This window comes from Lepidochelys kempii, chromosome 2 (genome assembly GCF_965140265.1).
Source record: "Lepidochelys kempii isolate rLepKem1 chromosome 2, rLepKem1.hap2, whole genome shotgun sequence".
NCBI classification, from domain to species: Eukaryota; Metazoa; Chordata; order Testudines; family Cheloniidae; genus Lepidochelys; species Lepidochelys kempii.
This window is the reverse complement of record NC_133257.1, coordinates 157,118,970-157,140,695: the sequence shown is the minus strand read 5'-3', so window position 1 is coordinate 157,140,695 and position 21,726 is coordinate 157,118,970. Positions and strand designations below refer to the sequence as shown.

Here is a 21,726-nt window from a genome sequence, read left to right as displayed (position 1 = left end):
CCCTCCACTGACAGGCTCTGAAGAAGGCCTGCCCAGAGACATGGATGCCATGCTGAAGAGCTTGCTGGCAGCAACCCCCAGCACAGACAAACTCCAGCACATCTTGGAGGTGAGCAGAATGGGCAAGGGCAGCAGGAATTCTACCTTAACCCTGGGAAGGCCTGGAAATGAGAGACTGGATGATCCACATTTCCACTGTGTCCCGCTACCTGAGAGCCATTGGGCCACCCGTAGTCAGGGCAGAGCAGTGTTTAACCAGTTACCAATCCACAAGAGGACCTTATGATGTACCTGTATGGCACAATAATTCTGCCTTGAATCAGTTGATTCAATTGCTTATTCTTTGGGGTTCAGACCCTCTGTTCTCCCCCTAGGGTGACAGAACCCTGATTGTCACTTCTGTCTTTCGGGCTCTGTCCCAGCCTCTCACAGATATATCCTGCAGCCAGCCCAGCTCAGGGAGCAGTGGGGACAGGTGATCTCATCCTGTCAAACTAAGAAACATGGGTCTCATTGAGGCTCAGATGGAAGATCCCATGCATCTCCTAGAGGTAAGAATTGTTCACTCTTCCTGCCACTTGGGGCTCTTGCAACAAACAGGGGGCTCCTGCTACACATCCTGGTTGGGAGCTTTCCCTATCCCTGGATCCCAGCCCTGGTACAGAGACCTAGTTTTCATCATGAGATCCTCATTTTATTCTCAGAGGATGTTGTCCTAATTACCATTGACCTCAGTGTCCTTAACTACTTTCGTCCAGGCTCCTGGAGACTCTTTCCTGCAGGAGGTTTGAGTGGGGAGAGATCACTGTCACAAGCCAGAGGTCTTCAACCTGGGTCTGCAGGATTCATGGGAGCAGCCACACTCCAACCCTCCACCTGGAAGCCTGCTGAAAATTGCTTATCTGAGACCCATGAAGTTCAGCCCCACTTTGAGGCTCCACTCCTGAGGGCCTGGAGAAATCCCAAGAAGCTAATTGTCCCCCTGGCCCTGCTTAAGACAGCAGCAGGAACAGGAAGCTGACTGAACACACCAGGGCTGCTGTCTGTTTCTGCTGCCGCTCCCCTGGCTTGATTTCCTGGCATCTGATTTGTGGTTGTGATTGCAAGTTTGTCTTTTGCTTCTGATCTTCCAGTATCCTGACCCCACTGACTCTCGACTCTTGTCATGTGAATGTGGACTCTGACCAGTAGGTCTGGCTTCCCTTGACCCAGCCCTGACATTGACTTTTTTACAATTTCTCCAATGCCCTTTTCTGCTCTCCAGCAAGATACCAGTACCTTGGTTCCCAAAGTCCTAGTTGCCCGCTATTCAAGAGCTGAGGGTTAGTGCTTGCATTGCCCTCGCCCTCACCCCCACCCCCAGCTGCTTTTCCTGTGGGAATCTCCCTAGAGCAGAGGAGAAATCTGCTTTTCTGTTCGGATCGGTCCCAGCAGTAATTCCACCCACCTTGGCCTCAGGTCAGCTACTTTGTTTACCTAGGATTAGGGACCACTTTTGAAGCCCTTAGCATGGGGATGGAGGTGGGAGCAGAGGCTGAAGCTCCAGCAGTTTCCACTAAAGAACACCACCCTGTCTTTCTATGGTCTGACTAAGGCTCACCGTCCATCTTGGAGCTGAACACCAGATGGGAGCTGATAGATTGTCTTTGGTGGGCCAGGTTCTTGTGTGTGATGGAGCTGTGTGCCAGAGAGGGCCAGGAGAAGATGTACCACACATGGCCAGGACCAGGCTAAACAGCCTGTAATGCTAGGTGAGTCAACCCATGGCCACATATATACACCCTGAGCATCCATGGGGACTGAATCTGGGTGCTTCACTGTCAAGAACACAATTCACTCCAACTAGACTCATTAAGGTAGTGACCCCTGCCATATTACGGTAGTGACCTCTGAGGTGGGTCAGTATTATCTATGTTAGCTGGCACACAAGAATGGAAAGCAACTGGCTTCAAGGTCACACACAACATCACTGACAGAGGCAGGAAGGAAGCATGGTACTGATACCAGTCCAACTCCAACCACTAGAATCCACCCACTTCCAAAGCCAGAGAACCCAGGAGTCCTCACTGACAGCTAGGCCTTAAATGACAAGACCAACCTTCCTCCTACTCAGGAAGCCATAGAAAGGACCATCTGATGAGCTCCCCTTTGCAATGCCACTGTCAGAGACCATTGCTAGTGGGTGCCAAATGATTGAGCAGGGAACTCCTTGAGAGACTCCTAGAGACTCACAGGTGTTTCACCTGAGGAAGTGAGCTGTAGCTCACGAAAGCTTATGCTCTAATAAATTGGTTAGTCTCTAAGGTGCCACAAGTCCTCCTTTTCTTTTTGCGAATACAGACTAACACGGCTGTTACTCTGAAAGGTGTTTCACTGTGACCCTCTGGGAGCTGTGGAAAGTGTGCTGCATTGAAGAGACTCTCCTGGTCTCTCAAAGGATTTGTTTTCTCCTAGATAGTCTGTCAACCAGTGAGGCCAGTTTGCAGATTGTGGAAGAGCCGTTTGGCGATGGGTTGGAGGATTCAACATGTAGGTGGCAGGAGCTTCAGTTCCTGGGGTCCGCATGGGCCAAGCCTCCACTCCTGACACTCCAGGCTAATCTCCCACTGCTCTCAGGGGGGCTTTGGCTTCAGCTGCTGTGCCTGCGTGCCTAGGTATGAACTGGAATGAGAACTAAGTAGGAGGTTCAGAGCAGCAAGGAAAGCCTAGAGGGGAACTTGAGAAGAGAGGCAGGAAGTGCCCAGGAAAAACTGCAGCAAAGAGAAAGGAGCAGACCTACCTATTTGGTACAGGGCCCTGGGTTGCTACCAGTGTCAGGGTGGGACTGGGTTCCTCTACTGGCTAGAAAGAAGGGGGCGTACACGCACCCAGAGAGGGTTACCAAGCCCAGCAAGGGGGCTGCAGGCTGAGTAAGAGCCGCAGTGAGGGCGGAAGGACTTCTTTCTATGAAAAGACCTCTCTGAACTTTTAGTGAGACAAGCTGGGCCCCGGAATGGTGGACTAAAGGTGGTGACCTGGACAGAGGCTGAGTTACCAGGCAGAGAAACTTCCATAGTGCTGGAGCGACCATCGATGGGGGACGCTAGCCCAGTGAGAGAGCTGTGATTCCATACCTGGCTGCCAGGGGCACGTAAAGATGAGTAGTTTTGTTCATGATTCGTATTAGTTAGGGAGTGGATTGGACTGAAGAATTTATGGATCTAAAGGCAGAGGAGGCCTGGGATTACTTCAAGTCAAAGTTGCAAAAATTATCGGAAGCCTGCATCCCAAGAAAGGGGGAAAAATTCATAGGCAGCAGTTGTAGACCAAGCTGGATGAGCAAGCATTTCAGAGAGGTGATTCAGAAAAAGCAGTAAGCCTACAAGGAGTGGAAGATGGGAGGGATTAGCAAGGAAAGCTACCTTACTGAGGTCAGAACATGTAGGGATAAAATGAGAAAGGACAAAAGCCATATATAGTTGGACCTTGCAAAGGGAATTAAAAGCAATCGTAAAAGATTCTATAGCCATATATATAAGAAGAAAACAAAGAAAGAAGAAGTGGGACCGCTTAACCTCCTCTCCATCCTCAGTGTTAAGGGTAATCTAGGCATGGCCCAATAGCTAAACAAATACTTTTCCTCAGTCTTTAATGAGGAGTTTAGGGATAATGGTAGGATGACAAATGGGAATGAGAATATGGAGGTAGATATTACCACATCCGAGGTGGAAGCCAAACTCAAACAGCTTAATGGGACTAAATTGGGGGGCCTGGATACTCTTCATCCAAGAATATTAAAGGAACTGGCACATGAAATTGCAAGCCCATTAGCAAGAATTTTTAATCGATCTGTAAACTCAGGTGTTGTACCGTATAACTGGAGAATTGCTAACATAGTTCCTATTTTTAAGAAAGGTTAAAAAAGGTAAAAAAGTCTGTAGTATGCAAAGTCTTGGAAAAAAATTTGAAGGCGAAAGTAGTTGAGGACATTGAGGTCAATGGTAATTGGGACAAAATACAACATGGTTTTACAAAGGGTAGATCGTGTCAAACCAACCTGATCTTCTTTGAGAAGGTTACAGATTTATTAAACAAAGGGAACGCAGTGGATCTAATTTACCTTGATTTGAGTAAGGTATTTGATATGGTTCCACATGGAGAATTATTAGCTAAATTGGAAAAGATGGGGATCAATATGAAAATTGAAAGGTGGATAAGGAACCGGTTAAAGGGGAGACTACAGCGGGTCACACTGAAAGGTGAACTGTCAGGCTGGAAGGAGGTTACTAGAGGAGTTCCTCAAGGATCAGTTTGGGGACCAATCTTATTTAATCTTTTTATTACTGACCTTGGCACAAAAAGCGGGAATGTGCTAATAAAGTTTGCGGATGACACAAAGCTGGGAGGTATTGCCAATACAGAGAAGGACCGGGATATCCTACAGGAGGATCTGCATGTAAACTGGAGTAATAGTAATAGGATGAAATTTAATAGTGAAAAGTGCAAGATCATGCATTTAGGGATTAATAACAAGAATTTGTTATAAACTGGGGACGTATCACTTGGAAGTAACAGAGCAGGAGAAGGACCTCGGAGTATTGGTTAATCACATGATGATTATGAGCCGCCGATGTGATATGGCCGTAAAAAAAAGCCAGCAAGATCTTGAGACGCATCAGGCGAGGTATTTCAAGTAGCGATAAGGAGGTGTTAGTACTGTTGTACAAGACCCTGGTGAGACCTCATCTGGAATATTGTGTGCAGTTCTGGTCTCCCATGTTTAAGAAGGATGAATTCAAACTGGAACAGGTACAGAGGAGGGGTACTAGGATGATCCGAGGAATGGAAAACCTGTCTTATGAAAGGAGACTCAAAGAGCTTGGCTTGTTTAGCCTAAAAGAAGGCTGAGAAGAGATATGATTGCTCTCTATAAATATATCAGAGGGATAAATACCACAGAGGGAGAAGAATTATTTAAGCTCAGTACCAACGTGGACACAAGAACAAATGGATATAAACTGGCCATCAGGAAGTTTAGACTTGAAATTGGACGAAGGTTTCTAACCATCAGAGAAGTGAAGTTCTGGAACAGCCTTCCAAGGGAAGCAGTGGGGGCAAAAGACTAAGCTTGATAAGTTTATGGAGGAGATATGATATGATGGGATAGCCTAATTTTGGCAATTAATTGATCTTCAACTATTAGCAGTAGATATGCCCAATGGCCTGTGATGGGATGTTAGATGGGGTGAGATATGAGTTACTACAGAGAATTCTTTCCTGGGTGTCTGGCTGGTGAGTCTTGCCCATATGCTCAGGGTTTAACTGATCACCATATTTGGGGTCGGGAAGGAATTTTCCTCCAGGGTAGAGGCCATGGGGGTTTTTTGCCTTCCTCTGCAGCATGGGGCATGGGTCACTTGCTGGTGCCCCTAGTAACAGCCCCTTGGTGGCCACAGGCCTGCCTCTCCCTGGCGACGGGTAAGTGGGGGGCCACCGGCTCCTTTCAGCACCAGGGGGCAGGACCACAGCCCCCTGGGGGTGTCGTAGAGTGAGTTTGGCTCTCAGTCCTGTGGGTGGCTGGACCTTGGGTCCCTAATCCGGGTTGGGGTGAGGGGCTGGCTCCGAGTGCGCCCACCCCACAAACAGCCAGGCAGGCTAGGCGGATGCGGAAACGCACCCTCCAGCAGCACTAGCCACCATGCGACCATTCACCCTGTGTTGCACCAGCGTGAGCCTACAGGAGGTGGCAGGTGCTAGAGCAGGCTGGTGCCGCCATCGCCACAGTCACCCCAGGATGCGACAGTGGCCTCGAGACGTGTTTGCTGTGCTGGTGTCAGGCCGTGTCCTACGGCTGTCAGGGCAAACTACTCCAGTGCAGAGTGAGCCCCGGCCTGATGTGGTGCTCCAGAGCCTGCCAGAACCAAACAGTGCCAGGAGGACGCTGCTCTCTGCTGGCCTGTGGCATGCCCAGAGGAGCAGCAAGATCAGGCATCTGGAGAGGGTGGGATGGCTAAAGTGTGTTCCCAGTGAGAATGCCCTGGCCCTGAACCTCATGGAAGGAGACTGTTGGCCCCTTACTAAAAATTAAACTTCGTGGGGGTATTTTGGTTGGGTAGCTCCCCGTATCAAAAGCAAGGGGAAGGGTCGATGGGAAATCAGGACCCTGAGACTGACAGACCCCAGGAACAATGGGGAGAGGCCAATGTCACAGGTCAGTCTGATTGACAGGGCGAGCAGGCTAATGGAGGAGTCAGGAGGCCGGGGGGCCCCGTCTCCCGTGTGAGCTGGATTTGCCTGGGTCAGACAGAGTGGGGCCGAACTAAGGAGAAAGCAGGGGCCTGAGCTGAACTGGGAAGCAGAGCTGTGCCAGAGCCCTGTGCTCCCTCTTCAACCAATCCTTGCTTTGGCTGCCCCAGCCCCAGAGGCTCTGCTCATTGCTGCACTAGTATTGGTTAGTAGGATTGTCACTATCACCTCAGCTGCTAATTAGCAGAGGCAGAGAAGTGGGTGGGGGGTGTGAGAGCGCCAGAGAACTCCGGCTCCTGGAGGAGGGGATCTAGCTGCTCAGTGCTGCAGCAAGAGCTCTTCCTGGGCATGCACTGCAAGCAGACCTCTGGTATGAAACTGGGTGGGGGTAGGTGGCTCCCCCCACTCCAGGGCCAGGGGAGCTCTATGCCATTGCCAATTATTGGGGGGCGGACATGCCACTACTTCCCCCCCTTGTGCACACCCCTGGGGAGAGATGCAAATTACAAATTAAGTCTAATTGATTTACCCCTTCTTGTGGGCATCTCTGCTTTAACTTATGCCTTCACATGTTCTTCTGCTAGTTACTTTTCCTGCTTTCTGTTTTCTTCCAGAGCTTTAGCATGGAAATTTCATTAATTTTGCTTCATTAGCCAAATTCAGATGTGACATAGAAGGAACTGTAAGTGGCACATCAGTCTGTTAGGGTAATTTATATGATCAGGGGGTTGGAAGAAAATGTAAACTGCTCCAAAATAGTTACCCCTAAATTTGGCCCAGGGTGTATAATTTTATATGGGCAACTTTGGTTATTTCAGTTATCAACCCAATACTTGTTTTGGTAGATGAAAAAAGTTAATAAAACTTCCCCATTAAATTTTTTTGCCATTTATCTCCTTTTTGAAAGTATGTGCAAGATCATAATCTTCATGTTCAGAAACATACATACATTTAAATGCCAGTATTATTTTTTCAATACAATGTTAAAGTATTTTAAAACACACACCCTGTGCACAAGAGAACCTGTTCAGGCTGATGGTGTACTAACAGAATCTGTCCTAAGAGTTGCATTCCATTCCAAAGACCATTTTTTTTCTTAGTATGGGAGCAAAAGCTGGGAAGGACAGGGGTCTCATCCCTCTCTCACCCGTCACGGCAGCCCTGGAGCTGGGGCTGGAAAGGAGGGAAAGCCTTTTTCTCTGACTGCCGCAGCCCTGCATGTCCCAAATTCCCCCCACTTCTCACCCCACTGCCCCCTCCCACCTACTCCCTATTCCCCCCAAGGCTACCACCTTACCTTACATGTACATCTTCTCTAGGGTCCAGGCACCTAATTAGTGGAGCCACGCCTGCACGGCTCCACTAATTAGGTGGGTGGCCCTTCATTCTCTTGTGTGCAGCCACCCAGTCGCGCACCTTAGAGGGAGCTATCTGCGGACCACCTGAATGGAGCTTGTGGACCACTGGTGGTCCACGGACCAGTTTGAGAACCGCTGGTCTAGATTAAATTACTCTAAGGTAGATGCACAACTGGTTGAAAAACTCTATTCAAAGAGTAGTTGTCAATGGTTTGCTGTCAAATTGAGAGGGCATGTCTAGTAAGGTCCCATAGGGGTCAGGCATGGATGGGTCCAGTACTGTTCAATATTTTCACTAATGATTTGGATAATGGAGTGGAGGACCTCCTTATAAAATTTGCAGTTGACACCAAGCTGAGAGGTATTGCAAACACGTTGGAGAACACTATTAGAATTCAAAATGACCTTGACAAACTAGGGAATTGGTTAAAATTCAACACTGATCAAATTCAAGAAAGAAAAGTACAAATTATTTAACTTAACAAAAATCACATGCGCAACTATAAAATGGTGAATAACTGATTAGGTGGTAGTATTGCTGAAAAAGATCTAGGGTCATAGTTGATCACAAATTGAATATAAATCAACAATGTGATGTAGCTGTGAAAAAGGCTACTATTGTTTTGGAGTATATTAACAGGAGTGTTGTATGTAAGCCACGGGAGGAAACTGTCCTGCTCAGCTTGGCAGTGGTGAGGCCTCAATTGTACTCTGTCCAGTTCTGGTGTCAACTTTTAGGAAAGACGTGGAGAGAGTCCAGGGAGAGCAATAAAAATTATACAAGGTTTAGAAAACTTGACCTCTGAGAAAAGGTTAAAAAAAACCCTGGGCATGTTTAGTCTTGAGAAAAGAAGACTGAGCGGGGACCTGATAAGTCTTTAAATATGCCAAGGGCTGTTAAGAGAACAGAGATCAATTGTTCTCCATGTCCACTGAAGGTAGGACCAGAAGTAATGGGCTTAATCTGCAACAAGGCAGTTTTAGGTTACATATTAGGGAAAAAATTCTAACTCTAGGGGTAGTTAAGCTCTGGAATAGGCTTTCAACAGAGGTTGTAGAATCCCTATAATTGGAGGTTTTTAAGAACAGCTGGGACAAACTGCTGTCAGGAATGGTCTAGGTTTACTTGGTCCTGCCACAATGCAGGGGGCTGGACATGATGATTATATAATTCTGTCTCTCCCAATGGTGGCCAGAAGGCATCCTGTACACATTTCCTCCTTCCCCGCCCCAGCTACCTAGAACTCTCCAAAAGATCAAGGGAGGAGGGCGCTGGTAATGTTAGTGGCTCCATAGTGGCTGAGTTGGCCCTTGTTCTGAGATGTTCTCAATGTGTTCAGTATGGCCCATTTTATCATTCTCCCTTACAGCTAGGCTTTGCTCTCCCAGGGACCATTTTATTGCCTATAGCCGGAATAACTAATACTAACTAGCTTTTAAGTGGTTTCATTTGAGAGTGGGGTGGCGGGGAGAGAGAATACTCAGAAGGCATGCCCTCCACTTTGCTGGAATACATTAATAGATTTCAAGGCCAGAAGGGACTATTGTAATCATCTAGTCTGACCTCTAGCAATAAAACTGTCCTCAAATCATTCCTAGGGCAGAGCTTTTAGAAAAGCATCCGATCCTGATTTAAAAATTGCCTGTGATGGAGAATCCACCATGACCCTTAATAAATTGTTCCAGTGGCTAATTACCCTCGTGGTTGAAAATTTATTCCTTATTTCCAGTTGGAATTTGTCTAGCCTCAATTTCCAGCCATTGGATCATGTTATACCTTTGCTAGATTGAAGAGCCCATTATCAAATAGTTGTTCTCCGTGTAGGTACTTAGACTGTGATCATGTCACCACTTAACCTTCTCTATTAAACTAAATAGATTGAGTTCCTTAAATCAGTCACTATAAAGCATCTTTTCTAATCCTTTATTCATTCTCATAGCTTTTCTCTGGATGGTCTCCAATGTATGATTATTTTTCTTGAACTATGGACACCAGAATTGGATACAGTATTGCAGCAGCAGTTGCTGTACTGCCATATACAGAGTTAAAATAACCTCTCTACTCCTACTTGAGATTCCCTTGTTTGTGCATCCAGGGTTTGTCCTCTTGCCCACTGCATTGCATTGGGAGCTCATCTTCAACTGTTCCATCACAACCCCCAAATCTTTCTCAGAGTTATTGTTTCCCGGGATAGAGTATGGCCTACATTCTGTGTTTCTAGATACATGCATTTACCCCCCTTATTAAAACACATACTTTTTGCATGTGAGTTACTACAGAGAATTCTTTCCTGGGTGTCTGGCTGGTGCGTCTTGCCCATATGCTCAGGGTTTAACTGATCACCATATTTGGGGTCGGGAAGGAATTTTCCTCCAGGGCAGAGGCCATGGGGTTTTTTGCCTTCCTCTGCAGCGTGGGACATGGGTCACTTGCTGGTGCCCCTAGTAACAGCCCCTTGGTGGCCACAGGCCTGCCTCTCCCTGGCAATGGGTAAATGGGGGACCACCGGCTCCTTTCAGCACCAGGGGGCTGGACCACGGCCCCCTGGGGGTGTCGCACAATGAGTTTGGCTCTCAGTCCTTACCAAGCGATCCAGATCACTCTGTATCAGTGATCTGTCCTCTTCATTATTTACCACTCCCCCAATTTTTGTCATCTGCAACTTCATCACTGGTGATTTTATGTTTTCTTCCAGTATGTTGATAAAAATGTTAACTAGCATAGGCCAAGAACCAATTGCTGCAAAATTCCCATAAAAACCACAGGTTTCAGAGTAGCAGCCGTGTTAGTCTGTATCCGCAAAAAGAAAAGGAGGACTTGTGGCACCTTAGAGACTAACAAATTTATTTGAGCATAAGCTTTCATGAGCTACAGCTCACTTCATCGGATGCTGTAGCTCACGAAAGCTTATGATCACATAAATTTGTTAATCTGTAAGGTGCCACAAGTCCTCCTTGTCTTTTTCTAAAATCACAGCTGCTTAGTGATTCTCCACTTAGGTCTCAAAATATGATTGTATCATTTAGCCAGCTTTTAATCCATTTAATGTGTTCCATGCTGATTTGATACCTTGCTAGTTTTTTAATCAAATGTCATTAGGTGCCAAGTGTAAAGCCTTATAGAAGTCTTAAGTATATTACATCAACACTGTTACCTCTATCAACCAAACTTGTACTCTCATTACAAGAAGATATCCAGTTAATTGACAGGATCCATTTTCCCTAAACCCATGTTTCATAAATATAAAGGGAAGGGTAAACACCTTTAAATCCCTCCTGGCCAGAGGAAAAACCCTTTCACCTGTAAAGGGTTAAGAAGCTAAGACAACCTCACCTGACCAAAATGACCAATGAGGAGACAAGATACTTTCAAAGCTGGAGGGGTGGGAAACAAAGGGTTCTCTCTGTCTGTGTTTTTTTGCCAGGACCAGAGCAGGAATGCAGGTCAGAACTCCTGTAAAGGGTTAATAAGCAATCTAGCTAGATATGCGTTAGATTCTGTTTTGTTTAAATGGCTGATAAAATAAGTTGTGCTGGATGGAATGTATATTCCTGTTTTTCGGGTTTTTGTAACTTAAGGTTTTGCCTAGAGGGATTCTCTATGTTTTGAATCTGATTACCCTGTAAGGTATTTGCCATCCTGATTTTTCAGAGGTGATTCTTTTACTTTTTCTTTAATTAAAATTCTTCTTTTAAGAACCTGATTGCTTTTTCATTGTTCTTAAGATCCAAGGGTTTGGGTCTGTGTTCACCTATGCAAATTGGTGAGGATTTTTATCAAGCCTTCCCCAGGAAAGGGCATGTACGGCTTGGGGGGAAAGATGTTTCCAAGTGGGCTCTTTCCCTGTTATTTTTGTAAGACGCTTGGTGGTGGCAGCAATAAGGTCCAGGGATAAAAGGTAAAATAGTTTGTACCTTGGGGAAGTTTTAACCTAAGCTGGTAAAAACAAGCTTAAGGGGTTTTTCATGCAGGTCCCCACATCTGTACCCTAGAGTTCAGAGTGGGGAAGGAACCTTGACACCATGTTGATTGGCATTAATTATACTACCCTTCTTTAATTCTTTATTAATTGAGTCCTGTATCAGCCACTCAGTTACCTTGCCTGGGATCTAGGTCAAACTGACAGGCCTATAATAACGGAGGTCATCCCATTTATCCTTGTTAAATATTGGAAAAACATATGCTTTCTTCCAGTTTTCTGGAATTTCCCCAGTTCCAGCACTTATCAATATTAACGGTCCAGTGAGCTCCTCAGCCAGCTCTGTTAAAACGCCTGGATGCAAGTTATACAGACCTACTGATTTCAAAATGTCTGACTTTAGTAGCTGCTGTTTAACCACCTCCCAAGAGACTAGTGAAATGAAAGGAGTGTTTTCCTCATGTGCTATATCCACATTAGTTTTTCTCCCCAAATATGAAACAAATACTTACTGAACTATTTTGCCTTTTCTGCATTATTATTGACAATTCTACCATTTACATCTAGTAGTGGACCAATAATACAATTTTTAGGATTCTTCCCCCCCCCCCCCCAAAAAAAAACAAAACCCTCATTCCTAGTGTCTTTAATTCTGCTGGCCATTTCTCCTTGTGTGCCTTTCAGTTTTCTACAGTTCCGAGCATCTGATTTAATTTATTAACAACTTCCACGTGTTATATATAGTGGCAGAGCTCCAACCTCATCCCCAGGGGTCCCGTGCTTCCAGGCGGTTTATGCTAGCTTTAGAGTAACAGCCATGTTAGTCTGTATTCGCAAAAAGAAAAGGAGTACTTGTGGCACCTTAGAGACTAACCAATTTATTTGAGCTCACGAAAGCTCATGCTCAAATAAATTGGTTAGTCTCTAAGGTGCCACAAGTACTCCTTTTCTTTTTGCTAGCTTTAGAGGCTCACTGAAACCCTCCACGTAGCACTTCTCTCTCTAGGGCCAGGGATACTGTCTACTGAGCCCTTTTCATCATAAGCCAGCAAGGAGGTTGGTGAGAGAACTCCCACAGTCTCTGTTGCTCCTATGGCCATTTGCTTGTTACACCAAAACAGTTTAGCCTCCTGTCCTGACAGGGCCCAGTTTTCCCCTCCCAGGAGGTGTTTCTGTAGTGGCGGGTTGGGGGGAATAACCCAGGCCCACCCTCTACTCCAAGTTCCAGCCGAGGGACCCTAATGGTAGTAGCTGTTGGCAGCCAATCTTTCACTGCCAGAGTTGCTATATTTCCCTGGGCCACTTTCCCACAGCTCTCCTGCTTCTCTCTTCTTCACCCTTACCTTAGGGCTCTCTTACCAATGACTTGAGGGTGTCTTCATTAACCAGCCCTTCAGCCACACTTCCTGTCCTCTGCCTGACTGGAGTGAGCCCTTTTATAGTAACAGAGGGGCCTTAATTAGAGTTAGGTGGTCACATTAACTTAATGGCTCACCTGACTCTTTGCAGGTTAATTGGAGGCAGATGTTCTTATTAGCCTGGAGCAGCCCCTGCTCTGGTCAGTCAGGGAACAGAAAACTGTTAATCCAGTGGCCAGTATATCTGCCTTCTGTTACTCTGCTGTACCCAACTGGCCTGGGTCTATCACAATATATATTTGTAGCTGCTTTCACTTTGCCTTTAAATCAGGTCTCTCTTTTAAGAAACAACAACTCTACAGCCTTCTTCCTTGATTGTGTTTTTTTGGGGCATCTAGTAAAATGTTCTTCAGCAATTCTCAATTGTCATTGACATTTTTCTGATTCCTGCACCCAGCTGGTTTGGCTCATAATTGTTTTCAGCTTTGTGATTGTCCTTTTTAAAGCACCAATCATCTATATTACTGGTATGGACTTTATTCTATTTGTGTGTTATAAATGTGATCAAGTTGTGATCCCCTGTATCTAAGCTATTATTAATTTTTAGTGCTGTGATCAATTCCTTTTGATCTGTCATCAAGGTCTAATATAGACTTCCCCAAAGTTGGATGCAACACATGTTGAAATAGGAAATTGTCATCTATAATATTTAGAAATTGAGGATATTTTAATACTGGCAGCATGAGACCTCCAGCATACATCACTCAGATTTAAGTCCCCTATGATCACAAAACTTTTTTTTCTACACATTGTAGATTGACTTCTAAGGAGCCAGTCAGACTGTTCCCTAGTGTGATTTGATGGTCTGTAGCAGACATTAATTAATACCCCATCTTGTGCTTTATCTCTGCTAAGACACTGATCCTTAAACATTCAGCATCATTTTCTTCCAAGCCGTCAGTGACTCGGAAACAGGTAATGCCATTTTTAACATAAATTGCCATTCCTCCTCCCCTTTTGCCCACTCTATCCTTCCTAAATAGGCTATAATGATTGATTTTAACATTCTAATCATGCCTGTCATCCCACCAAGACTCAGTAATACCAAATAGATCAAATTTATGCTCATAGATGAGCAATTCCAATTTCTCTTTTTTGTTACCTAGGCTCCAAGCATTTGTGTCTGGGCAGAGAAAGAGAGTTTACTATTCATGTCATTTGGATCTTTGATTAATTTTGTTCTCAACATCTTGATTTTGTGCTAAATGAGTACTTACATCTTCTCTCTTTTTTCTTTCCCCTTTCGTTTTTAATTTAATGCCATCCTGACTACTCTCTGGAGATCTCTGTGGGTAAACTTGATTTTCTTATTGGTTGGGCTGAGCTGCCATCCACAGGTGTGTCATATACATTTCTCCATTCCCTTGGACCAATTGGATATTGAGAGAGATCTTCCACAGTTTACATGCTGAGGACCTGGTATCAATCAGAAACCTCTAGCTGTGTGGGATTCCTTCTGACCCCCTTCTTTCTGATGGCTACAGCCTGCCTATCCTTGCCTATCTCCTGCAGTGTAGAATGCCACTCTTTTGCCTACGGTCGTTTTGAACTGCCAAGATTCCTGTCTGACTTCTATTCTTTTTTACTACTTGGTGGCCAGTTCCTTTCTTCCTTGAATCCGGGGTACTGATGTTTCCGAAAGCTGGTTGTCTGGGAACTTCGAATTTTCTCTGATTCTCCATCGTGTCTCTACTTGCCCTTCCCATCCAAGAATCTTTTCTTGCAGCACAGCCAAAAAGTTTCATTTCATACATAGGATGTCCCTTCTGTCTACAGGCAGGAAAGAAAATATAGAATCATAGAACTGTAAGCCTGGAAGGGACCGCGAGAAGTCATCTAGTCCAGTTCCCTGCACTCATGGCAGGGTTAAAACATGACATGTCTGCTGTAGGTCACCACCACTATTCCATCGTTGGCCATCATTGACCTGAACCTGGAAGGAAAGCCTCTCTCAAGCTCTCTCTGAAACTCTCCTGTTATCTGTCTCTGTTTGTGGCTCTTGAGTTTGCCTATCAAGTGACTTTTTATACCAACTCACCCTTCTTAGCTCAGTTCTGTCCCTAACTACCAGGGAGCAATTAATTGCCCAGATATCAAACAGTGGGGCTGATCAAAGTTCCAAGGGTCAGAGGTATGTCGCCCTCACCAGTGCACTAACAAACAGGCCCACATCCGCTGCTTACTGTGGCCTGTGGCCGAGCTCTGAAGCTCCTACATGGAGAATGAACAAACAATCAAGCCCCCACAAATATACCCAACATGCTGCTCACCAAGTCCTACTACCTCCATGCACAGAGTCTGCAACTCTTCCCTCTGAAACTCTCCTTTTAGCCACCTCTGTTTGCAGCTTCCAAAAATTCTTTCTATTCTCAAACCTAGTGGAAGTTCAAGCAATAGTACAAGAAACTTCTTTGCCATCTGTTGCAGATTTTGGAATTCTTACTGGAGCAGTTTATCAAGGGCTTCATCATTTCAAATTTAAAAGGTCAGGTGGCTGTGCTGGCATATTTTCCTCCACAGCCATGAAAAGTGACTCTTTAAGGTGGGAAATGAAGAATTTCCTCAAACCAGCATCTTCATTTCATCCTCCTAAGATTAATTGAGCACTCTCAGGGGACTTCATTTTGGTTCTTAACATACTGACTCTGTGTCCTTTTGAGCCCTTCAGGAAGCTATCTATGTATTTCCTCACCTTGAGGTGGCCTTCCTGGTAGCCATCACCTCTTCCAGGAGGGTTTAGAACTTCGAGCTCTGTTGAGGAATAACACTGCACATTCCTCATCACGATGGTTCTTTGAACAGACCCAGCCTTTATCTCCCAAAATTATCTCATTTTTTTCCAGAGCCCAGACCATATTATCCCAGAGACAAGCCCTGGCATGCAGTGGATGTCCGTACAGCCTTCAAGATCTACATCTGTCATACACAGGTTTTTTGCATCTCTGACATTTAAAGGAAAGAAAGTATCAAAATTTACTGTTTCAAGAGGAACAACAAGGAGTCCAGTGGCACCTTAAAGACTAACAAATGTATTTGGGCATAAGCTTTCGTGGGTAAAAACCCACTTCTTCAGATGCATGGAGTGAAAATTACAGATGCAGGCATTATTATATTGACACACGAATAGAAGGGAGTTACCTCACAGTGGAGAACCTTCTCCACTTGTGAAGTAACTCCCTTCTCTTCATGTGGTCAACACTGGTTCTGTAGTGTGTCTTCCTGGTCATTGTTGATACCGTGTCAAAATTTTACAAACTGAAAATTCAGGCATCAGTGGGTGCTGCCTCTTCACTAGAAGGGTGCTCCAGGCTGTGGTCTCCCAGGAGTAGAAAAGAAATTTAAAACCCTATATATAGTTCTGGTTTTGTTTTCACCCTTTCCAAAGGCACTGTGCTATGAAAAAAAATCCTATTGGTTAATGGATCTGGATCTTTTGAGACAGTATAAGAGAAAAACATATTTGTGATTTACTGTTTTGTGTCCAGTGTCTCTTGGTGATAAGTACAGAAACTTTAGTTGCAATAGCAATATACATTTTCATTTTCTAGATGAAGCCATTACATCCATATATATCTGAATGCATCTGTGGTCTTCAAGATCATGCCTTTGGTCACCAATGCTTAGCTTCAGTGATCCTGAATGGTGAGGCATCTATCTTCCAGAAAGGATGTTTTATTATTCTGGAACACGGAGAAATGACATGAAAGACTGCACTGTCTATAAATCATGTAGTGGATTGCTGTTGTAGAAATCTCTAACTGGACCATCAATGCAAAGCCACTACTTCCCCATGGTATGATTGCTATAATTTATTTTAGCCAGAATATTAAATATGGAATGTGAAATTATTTATTCTTACATATAATAAGATTATAAATCTAATGTAGTTATGTATTAAAATAAACACTTGAAATGGTTGTAATGTCTTATAGTCTTTAGACTCTGTGCAGTTGAAATCTTCCTCTCATCTTACTCTCTTTGCATTCTTGTTTTGTAGCAATTGAACATTCATTATTTAGGTTGGCATGGGAGACTCCCTTCCAAAACAAAAAAATAAACCTCTGTAAGGCATTGTGGAGCTGTTCCTGGGAGGGGCTACTTATAAATTAGGTCATTAGTTTTCTGTTTTCTTGTGAACTATTTTTGTTAGGCTGAATCTAGTTCTTCACTCCTTTGTGTAGACTTAAGGTAGGGAGAAGCACACATTCCAAGACCAGCTGCCTCTGTGTGACTTATTTTGAACGTTTAATTATGGCATGAGGGAGCTCTCTCACCCTGAGCATGAAATATAGCAGTTATTGAATACTCTTCTTTACCAGAAGTGGTGGGTGGCCCTCAGTCGCTTAACTGCACAGCCTGACTACAGCTTCCTTTATGGCAATGTTCCTTGCAGAAGGTGGGATGGGTCTACATTTCCCTTTTTCCTCCCTCTTGATTGCAGTGTGCAGGGCGGAGGCAGTCTTTGTCCCTATGGTTCTCCTCCTGTCTCCCTAGCTAACTTCCCTTTCAAAGGCACTTCAGACTATGCTGACCCTTCAGGATTCTTCTCTATCCTGGCACCCAGTCAGACATGGAAGTTAGGACACTAACTTGCTTGTTGTAAAGTTTGGCTTCATTCCTATGAGTGGTGTTGTGCTATGTGTAATATTGTCTACTTTGGCATTATGTAGCTGCTGCTTGTTGGGTTGAGAGTAGTGAGCAAGAGGAGAAGCATCCACTTTGCAATAAGGTGCATAGCCTTTACAACATGTGAAGCCTATATGGATACAGAGGAAAGTTTGGGCCAGATACAGCCCTTAAAATAAACTAACAAACCAGCTATGCAAACAGTCCCTTATATCTATTTTTTTCTTGCAGTATCTGAATCAATACAATACAGCACTGATATATTTCTTATCTTTGTGATAAGTCCTATTATTGTGCTGCTGATTCTCTCATTTATGGCTATTGTAGCCTGTCAAAAGATTAATCAAACTCTGATACATCGCCTTCATGCACATGATGCTAAACATGGTACAATAGACGGGCTGATTACTTCAAACATTGGAGACAGTACACTTGCGTTAAATTAAAATGCACCTTATATAAGAGTTAAATTCAATAACAATTGCAAAATATATTTTGGTTTAGAATACTTAAAAAATAACCTGCATATATTAGCCAACTTACCCTGTTTCTTTAGTCAAATTTTAAATGTCAGTCAAAAAATCTGAAACGTTAAAATGTTATAATCAGCCCTTTATTTTAATGACTTCTTTGTTTTCACTAAAAAAAATCTCCCCAATGTTTAGGAATTGCTTGATTATTCTTGTTCCTTTGGAAGTGGCTCAGGATTACCATTTTTTAGTGCAAAAAACAGTGGCTTGTCAAATAACGCTAGTAGAATGTGTAGGCAGGTCAAGAGTTAATCATGTCTTAATTTAGGAAATGAATGATAAGGTAGTAAAATGTAAGAGCATTGAAATCTGAACATTTTGATATCTGTTAAATACTTGTGGAGGATTCTATCATGACTCAAGACTTTACAAGCAAATCTTTCTGTGCATAATTATTGTACCTTATATACATTTGTTTCATTTTTGTATTAACTTGATATAGATTCTCCTTAGGTGTAGAAAGCTGAGATTTGACAAATCGTTCAACTTTTTTTTAATATCGCCCATTACATTTGACACCAAAACAAATGTGCTGTTTCCTGTCTGAACAGAAGAAATCTATCATTCTTCTAGCTTTGAAATTTCTTGGTTATGTATCATTAATGTGTAGTGAATTAAAATTATAGTGTCACATTGGAAACAGTCTCTCAATACAGTGCACCATTACTTAAACCATCCTGTAATTCTAAAGTATTTGTTTATACTAGAACATGATTAATATAGTCATCAGAACAGATTATTAAGGTTATAGTTTAATGAGAGCAGAAGAATAAGCCCAGTTTGCATAATATCATGCTTTCCACATGTGGATGACAGTGTATTTCATTGCTCTGGATAAACCTTGTCAAGGCTTCTTGCCATTTGTCATTCTCATGGGTACATCTATGGGCATCGAAATGGCTCCTAAGGCATCCTTGTTGGAGCTGTGAGAATAAGAATATCCTGGCTGGTGCTTCACATAGCCATTGTGCTGCAGCATGGGAGGAGGGGCCTTTAGAAATATCATCACTGCACCTCTCATATTCAGCATTCTGTTTCCCCAGCCATAGGAAGGGAGTTACAGGTGTTCAGAATCACTGTATACAGAGGTGGAGAGAACAGTGCCCTGTACTACTTCTCTCACTTTTCATTGGAAGGGAAAGAGTGGTGATGGAGGCAGTGGGAGAGGCGTTCTTCCTCAGCATATGGAGTCATTGCTGGCTATCTGTAGCCCCACCCTAACACTGGACTCTCAGCCTCAGGCATCGATGAGGGCAGCTTTTAAGATCTGAAGCAGAGATGAATGAGTCTTTCTAAAGAGCCCATTGCCATGTTTCAGCTGGATACCTACTATGACAGTCCTAGCAGAGCCTCTGGAGGCAGCAGGGATAGCATGAGAGTGCATGTCCCCCACTCTCAATCTCATTGTGAGTAGTACCAAAAAGCAGCAGGGAGTAGAAGGAGGTGTGGCAAACCAGCCTGTCCCCAGGCTTGTTGAAGTTTGACATGGTACCTCCCACAATGGTCTTGCAGTGACCCCCTCACCCTAGGCCTGTACCCTGCCCACGTGAAGAACCTCATTTCTTTGGTGCCTCTGTAATCTGCAATCTGGAAATGTACTTGATTTGCCAGTTTGATTTAGCAAGATTACATTGAATTGCAAAGAGACTTTAAAAACAAGTCTTGGAGTGAGTTTAAATAGTCTTGGGAAACCAAGTTATGTTAGTTGTATTGGAGAGCTTTTCAATTAAGATAGACTGTTGCTTAGAATAATTTTGAATCTGAAGGAGGATATCTCATTTATTAATCATCTAATAGCCTAATACAAAATTTTGTAGGAAAAGGCCATTATGGAGAAGTCTGGTGAAGTCAATGGCAAGGAGAAAATGTAGCAGTGAAAATCTTTTCATCCAGGGATGAGAAATCATGGTTCAGAGAAACTGAAATGTACAATAACATACTTCATCGCCATGAAAACATACTGGGCATGAATTTTTTCAAGTAAACAATTGCATATTTATACAAATATACTGATTGATAAAATGTGGGATTCTAAGGCAAGTATGTCCAGTAGAATAATATTTTAAAGCAAAAGTATTGTATTAAGCATGCATATTGTGTTCTCTCTCTCTCTCTCACTCACACACACACACACCTGTGCATGAAATTTCTGAAGAGAAACCCTTTTAAAGTGTCTGAATTGTAAAGATTATAACAAATTGGAAGTGGCAACATTTGTATTTTATCCTTAAATAACTAGTATTTTGCAAGTGGTTGCTCTTCATGTTTTTGTTCTGTTTTTTGGTAAACAGAGTGTGGGAAAGCACTGGATTGGAAACTGTGACACAAGGCATCCCTGATTTTCTTTAAAAACAAAAACAAAAAAAAGCTCAGACTTCCAAGACTGATACCTCATTTTAGGAAAAGTAAGCATCATAAATCACTCACAGATGGTCTCCTTCCTGCAGTTTATCCACTTACTGTACACACCCCCAGACACCCCTTTATGATGTGGTGCAGTGCAGCGGTGGCTCTGCCTCTGATTTCTTCCTAGCCTTCAGCTGAACTGCCCAGCCTCCACCACCTTGTGGGCTAAGGAGGCTTAGCCCTCTGACTTGGTCACATAACACTTCCACCCTTTCCATGATACCCAGTGTCCAAAATAAACACAAAGACACATAAATACTTCCACATGTCCTGGGCTTGTGCCAAACACCTACTTCATGTATCAAGGGACAGGACTGATTGGGCCCTCAGAAAATTAACCATTTTCTTACTTGTGTGGGGTTTGTACGTCCCATCACATGAACATACTGGGCTTAATCAAAGCTGACTTTCATTAGGTTTTGGACAAGGTGGTAAAATACAACAATCCAATAACAAAACCATCTACGAGAGATTCTTCTCTTGTTATGCATTGAATGAGTCTGCAGTAAAGTACAATTGGTACTAAAAGCTTGAGAGTCCCTAGCAGGAAGGGAAAGTGGATTGAACTACAGGCGGTAGATGTTCTATTCTTGTCCAAGGTCAGTTTATTTTACAACAGAAATAGTATACTAATTAGAAGAATTTCCATTTTATTTAAGTTTCATTGCATCTGACATGACATCAAGAAACTACAGTACACAGCTTTGGTTAATTACTTGCTGTCATGAAAATGGGTCACTTTATGATTATTTGCAGCAAAATACGGTGGATGCTGATGACTGCCTACATTTGAGACTGTTTTGTTACAAAGATACCAATGTATTTAAAAAAGTGAAATAGTGATTCAAGTACATTGGACATTATTATCCTCACATATAAATTGTTAATGTGGCCTATTTAAAGCAAGTCAATATTATGTTTCTCACAACATGAATATTTAGTGAGGCCAGAGTGATAAAATTTGAGGAGGCTCATTTGTAGAAAAAGCATAACTGTATGAATCGAAAGTGACAGGTACAGTGATGCAGTTTATTAGAACAGCTTAATAGAATTCAGTTCTGTGTTTGAGAAATGGATGGAACTTTCACAGAGTCTGGTAAAGGCTAAAACAAAGATTTTGGTTGGAGGGCAGATCTGCAGGAGTTCGTAAGTGTAAGCAGTGTCAGGATGAGCTCCACCCTGACATCTGGTGGTGAGGTGTGGCAAGTTGTGGAAAAGAACTTCAGAGGCCGATCTCATTTGC

General features: G+C 43.5%; 1 pseudogene; it reads left to right on the top strand.

Moving 5' to 3' along the window:
* The first annotated feature begins 5,677 nt into the window (after positions 1-5,677).
* On the top strand, positions 5,678-21,323 carry LOC140906143 (activin receptor type-1-like; annotated as a pseudogene).
* The last annotated feature ends 403 nt before the right edge of the window (positions 21,324-21,726 follow it).